The following is a 6528-nucleotide window of genomic DNA, read 5'->3' as shown; positions in this document are numbered from 1 at the left end:
CAATATAAGAGCTTGGGGAGTTTATAGGAGCAGGTTCAGGTGAAGGTTCAATATTAGGAACTAGGATAGGTTGAATATCTGATTGAGGTGGATTATTATCAACTGGTTCAACCAACACCTCTTGTACTTCAGAAGTTTCACCCTCTTCACACTGAACGAGATTGTTCGGATTCTCCATTTCTATTTCTGTATCGACTTCTACTGCTTCCTCTTTTGTTTCCTCTTCTGTTTCAGTTACAGGCACATTAGGAGATGGACCCGATAACTGTTGTTCAGTTGAATTTTCCCTGATCAACACAATAGACTGATTAGGCTTATTATCAAAATATTCTTCATAAAAGTGTTCAAATAAGAAATCTAAATCTAAACCAACAAATATGTCTCATGTGCTCCCTCGCTTGGTTCAGGGGACGGTTCTAATTGCTCAGGGGTAGCTGCCCTCGGTTCCTGGGATAACATAGAGCGTTCATATGCCTGGCGTATCTCAGATGTCGTTGGAATGACATTGAGCATAGCGCTGGAGAGTGGACGGTTGATGCTGTAACCCTCCTTCAAGAGGGTTGGGCGATGTCCATGCATCTTGTAGACGGGGGTGAAGGGCTCCTCAGCTGGTAGGCCATGCTTCCTTATTGCATCCCCAATGAAGAAGGCGAGGAAGCGAGGGAAGAGAACCGCAAAGAGAGGCTTGCCAGTGGCTTGGAGTTTACAATTCTTGACCACTGTCGCATGAATCTCATTGTAGATCAGGAAGGCGTAGTCGAGGTTCAGGTTGAAGAACAACCAATACATGATAGTCATGATGTTGATGTTCCCTTGGTCCAAGGAGCCCAGTTTGCATGTGAGAGCTCTGTTAAGGATGGAGAAAAACATATTCCACATTGGCGGGAGGAACTGGCGTTTGAAGTCTGATACGTTGCGTAGGTCACGATTGTAACCTAGTATCTTCACGAAGCAGAGGATGTCGTCGGTGGTTGGTGGTTTGTCATATTGTTCAATTCCAAGTTCCCGTCGAGTGGGAATGCACAGAACCCGAGAAACCTTAGCCTGCGATATTTTGAGCGAGCATATCATATCATTAGGTGCATCCATGTCCCCCATTATTTCGTGGCATTCTGGGTCAAACTCACACGTTTGCGAATATTGTTGGACGTACTTTATGGGTACGCCGGTGTCAGCAAGAGTGAGGGCGGGAAGAAAAATGCAGTTCTTGAAAAACTCGATCATAACTGCAAATCGTTCGTCAAACAGTATGTTGCGGAGTTCGATAGAGTGGTTGTTTGCCTTCATGGGTAGGAAGACGATAGCGCGGCTGTCGGTGCTGGTGGATTGAACTCTGCTGTCATTGTTGTTCGATTCGTGGGAGGCGGAGGAGGCCATTGTTGAGGAAGTTGCATGTTTGGTTCGTCAAAATATAGATGCAGGTCTATGGAAGCGTAAAGAGAAGATGGATGAGGAAGAAGGTATTTATAGGCGGGTATATGGTAAGGGAGTGGGGTGTGGAGGGGGTGGGGGTGGAAGGGAAACGGTTTCTTGATTATTAAAATACAATAATCATGAAAAGTTTTGGCGATTTTGGGTATAGACGATTTGATTTGAAGAACGTGAGCCGTCTTGATTGTACGTGCCATTAATGTTAGATGACACGTGTCAAGGCGAGGTTAGGGAGGGGGGAAAGTTGAAAAGGTGTATGGGGAACAGGCTATATGTGTTGTCAGGTGCGTGGTATGATGACGTTATGAATTATTTGAAATAAAAAGTTATTCCAAATAATATCTTGATGAGTACGTATCCCAAAAATAATTTGAATTTAAAATCCCTTCTAATTGTAAGATTAATACTAATTACAAAGTTTTGGTCTTCTAAAAACCGATGCTGTATAGTTTTTAGTCACAAAAGCTGCAATTTTGTATAATCTTGAAAATGATTTTCAATTAAAATGAGTTTTTATATAAAAATTATTGTCATGGAACCAGAGTAGCTCTGGTTGGTCATGACCCATTGGGTGAGGAACAAGAGGAGCTCTAGTTTAACATTGATGAAGGAGTTCATGGATGTAATGTTGGATTGCATGATATAGAGGCCTTGGACAACAAACCAGAGGCTCTAGATAAGCATTGTTAATCCATTATATAGAACCAGAGGAGATCTAGTTAAATACATATGTAGTATTTGGGTGGTCAGAGGCTCTGGATAGTAGAACCAGAGGCTCTGGATGAAAAATGCATAAAAAAATGTGTGAAGATGAAATTGTTGCCCCCCTCAAATGATGCATGAGTAAGGATTTTAAAGTTTTCAAAGTCTCCCCCTCAAACAAATAATAATGAAGAATTAGGGGTACCAGAGGCTCTGGTTGTGAAGGATGATGAATGTATGAAAGGTGGCTAAGTGGAAGTGGAGAAAGGGTCTTTGAGACCAGAGGAGCTCTGGTTCCAAAGAGAACAAAGCCAGAGGCTCTGGTCTTTAGAACCAGAGGCTCTGGTTGTGAAGCAAAGAAAATGGGTAATTGAAAATGGTGAAGTGTACGTGAAAGAATATGATGGATGAGCCTTTGAGACCAGAAGAGCTCTGGTTCTAAAGATTGTGAATCCAGAGGCTCTGGTCTTTAGAACCAGAGGCTCTGATTATGAAAGAAAAGGAATGAAATATGAAAGAATATGGTTAAGTCCATATGTAGGGAGAAGAGGGAAACTCTTTGGGACCAGAGGGGCTCTGGTTACAAAGAGTATGAATCTAGAGGCTCTGGTCTTTAAAACCAGAGGCTCTGGTATGGTATAGAAGGGGTGTGGTTTATACCAAGTCATAGATAGGAACTTGATAGCACTGGTTTCAAAGGATTGGAAACCAGAGGCTCTGGTCTTTGGAACCAGAGGCTCTGGTCTTTGGAACCAGAGGCTCTGGTCTTTAGAACCAGAGGCTTTGGAATACTTAGTGTATGAAAACTAAGTATTTCCCTTGGACCAGAGGGGCTCTGGGTCCAAAGGATAAAGAAAAATGAGGAGGTGAAATGAATGAATGCTTAAGTCCAAGTTGAGACACAATAGGATGTACACTCAAATAATTGGATTCCAGAGGCTCTGGTGAGTAAGAGAATACTTGGTAGAAATTACTAAGTATTTGCTTTGGACCAGAGGGGTTCTGGTTCCAAAGGTGATGGAGATTGTTAGCCAAAAATTGTTCGAAGTAAATCTAAATAGCCAGAGGCTCTGGTCTTTATGACCAGAGGCGCTGGTTTAGGATACTTGGAGTTTCTGGCTAAAATTTTATATATCACTTATAGGCATAASCATGAGATATTGAAGATCTCTGGTTATAAGCTAATGAGTGATTTTAAGTGGTGAGATTCAGCATACCCAACTTGCTGACTAGGAATAAAAATCTTTTCTCATCAAGAGCTTTTGTGAAAATGTCAGCAAGTTGAATCTCAGTTGGAACAAAATACATTTCTAATTACCTTTTTCAACATTGTCTTTCAGAAAATGGTACCTTACATCGATGTGCTTGGTCTTCAAATGCTGCACTGGATTTGTAGAGATTGCTATGGCACTCTTGGAGTCACAAAGGATAGGGATTTTTTCATAATGGAAACCATAGTCCTTAAGCTGAGTCTTCATCCAGAGAACTTGTGAACAACAACTAGCAGCAGCAACATATTATGCTTCTTCTGTGGATGTTGAGACACAATTTTGTTTCTGGATGTCCAACTTACTAGCTTGTCCCCCAAGAGTTGACAGCTTCCAGACGTGCTCTTTCTATCAAGCTTGCAAGCTGCATGATCTGTATCTGTGTAGGCTATTAGATCAAAGCCAGAGTTCTTTGGATACCAGAGACCCAATGATGGAGTTCCCTTTTGGTATCGAAAGATCCTCTTGACTACAGAGAGATGCGATTCTTTAGGATTAGATTGATATCTTGCACAAAGACATGTGGCAAACATTATATCTGGTCTACTAGCAGTTAGATACAGGAATGATCCAATCATGCCTCTATAGGTTGATACATCCACAGGTTTGCCTAATGGATCAGCAAAAAGATTAGCTCCTGTAGCCATAGGTGTTCTCATTGATTATGAATTTGAGAGAGAGTATTTCTTCAGAAGGTCAGTCACATATTTGGACTGATTGATGAAAATTCTTTCTGAAGTTTGTTTGATTTGAAGACCAAGGAAGAATGTGTGTCCCTATGATCAATCTTCAACCATTCTTCTATGAATCAATGGTAGATCTAATATGAACATTCAAGAACATCATATAAGAGAGTTGAGAGAGAAAGTCAACAATCAATACTAGTGGTCAAACCTCTTGTTACGTAATAATATGAATTTACAATAAGCTCTCTAAAGATTATAAAGACAAATACCCTATTTATAGGGTCAAACTTCTAGACAAAGTCAAAGTCAAACTATTCTATGAAAAGTCAAACACGATGACTTTTACAAATATAGACAATATTTAACTTTCAAGACGAATACAATTTAATACTGATTTTCAGTCCTAACATTCTCCCCCTTTGAGTCTTGTTTGAACTTTGAAACTTTAAGCACATTATGACTTCTTCAAAAACAAACTTCAACTTGGAATCTTTAGACAAATATCTGTTGAGAAAGATCTTTTAACATTCTCCCCCTCGAATGTAGAATCGCGATGATCTTCTCTTTTGACAATGTAGAACAGTAATTAACAAAAACAATGTACAAGATGTGATCTTCAAAGAATCTTCAAAATTAGTCTTCAGAAAACTGTTGTAAAGATGATCTTCACATTCAACATCTCTCAGTCGTTGTAGCACATGAATAATCTTTCTGTGATTATCTCCAGTCGCACTTCTTTTGAGTCTTTTGTCAAATTTGAAGTTACTCCCCCTTGATCTTTGCATCAAATTCCCTTTAAAATGTCCGGAAATGAATATTTCATTCATTATTACATACTCCCCCTTATGATGAAATGAGAATCATTCCATCATACATAAGATGAATGAAATCTTCCACGCAAACTATCAATTCATGAAATTTTAAGTAGATCTTTGCAAATCCACTTATTTAATCTTTTCAGATTAAGGGAATGGGAAGGTAACAACCAATTTCAACTAATGAAATTGTTTTCAATCTTATAAAAAGATTGACCTCTGAGTATAACAGATATACTCAGTACAACAGATGTACTGTATATATGAGATTTTTTGATGCTCATCTCACTAGGTCTTCCATTCAATCATTGATAGCTAAAAAATAGCATATCTATGAATGTTTTGGCAAATTAACATATAAAATGCTAAATCTGTGTAATGTAGAAAGATAAAGCAACATATGCTTCTGTTTAGGCTCAAAAAGACAAACCGTGTGAACTACACAAATTTATCAGACTCAATATGTGATAAAAAAGACTTGAAGGGGGACATATATCCTTCTGATTCAATATCAACTTTCTCCGAATGAGAAATTGATAGATGATGAGTTGCGTGCCCCAAGTGTTATTGAAACACTTATCTTTTGAGAGATAAATGAGTAGCTGGTGGGGTTGTGACAAGAATTGGCCTAGGCTTTGCCTTTTTCAATAGTAGTCTCGAAAGAATTGAGAACTAATAGATTGTGTGGTATGCCCGGATTATATAAGTTTGGAACAGGATTTTCGTATTCTTTAATCCTGACATAACTCTCATCAATTCTTTTAGCTCACAACAACTACCCCTCTCATTTTCATTTTAATCTCAGCACACAAACCCTTTTGTATTTAAGCTCACTCAGATATGGTTTTCCTCTTGGGTAGGTTTGTCGGTTTTGACATTCCATAGAGGTATTTCTGATAAGCACTCAGCCCCTCCTAAAATTTAGCGTTATGCACATTTGATCACAATGATTGATCAAAAATATTATTTCTTCAAAGCACAATGATCAGATAAAATTTGATCAATTTTTTTTTGGCTTTAAGAACAATTAACGAAAGAATGATGTGACAATAATCCGATTATTCGATATGTATGATATGCACCGCCTCATCTCACATCCTCTCTTAGGAAATATATATGTGGGTTGAGAGGAAAATGAGAAAGGGCTAGTGGTTTTCATTAAAAAGGAAAAAAAGATATGGTTAGTGGTTCGGCGAGATTTCGGAAGAAATGAATGAAGATCTGTAAGAACAAGTTTACAGATTCTGATATTCAAAAAATGAATGTATATTAGTCAAAGAAGAAAAAAAATATCAAAATATTTTTTTTGAATACAAACGAGTGTATTATCACCGAAAAAGATTTTCGTATAAGAGACGTGATAATAACAATATGAAAAATAGCTGAAACAGGTATTGGAATTATGTACGACGAGAAATTAAGCAAGTAAAATCTCAGGAAATACCTGTTCAGAAAAAGTACTCGTTTCATAAAACAGTTCCATTTCTGAAAACATTTATTCAAAATTTTTAGAGACTCCCCCTAGAAAACAGATTTAAGTAATGATTCAATTAAGTTCAAAAGAACAAAAAAAATTGAAACATTTTAAGCACGGGTTCTAAACTGAGTGTTTAGAAACCACACTCG

The sequence above is a fragment of the Cynara cardunculus genome (assembly GCF_001531365.2).
Source record: "Cynara cardunculus var. scolymus isolate 2C chromosome LG 16, CcrdV1, whole genome shotgun sequence".
NCBI classification, from domain to species: Eukaryota; Viridiplantae; Streptophyta; class Magnoliopsida; order Asterales; family Asteraceae; genus Cynara; species Cynara cardunculus.
The sequence above is the reverse complement of the archived record's forward strand: the minus strand, read 5'-3'. Positions refer to the sequence as shown.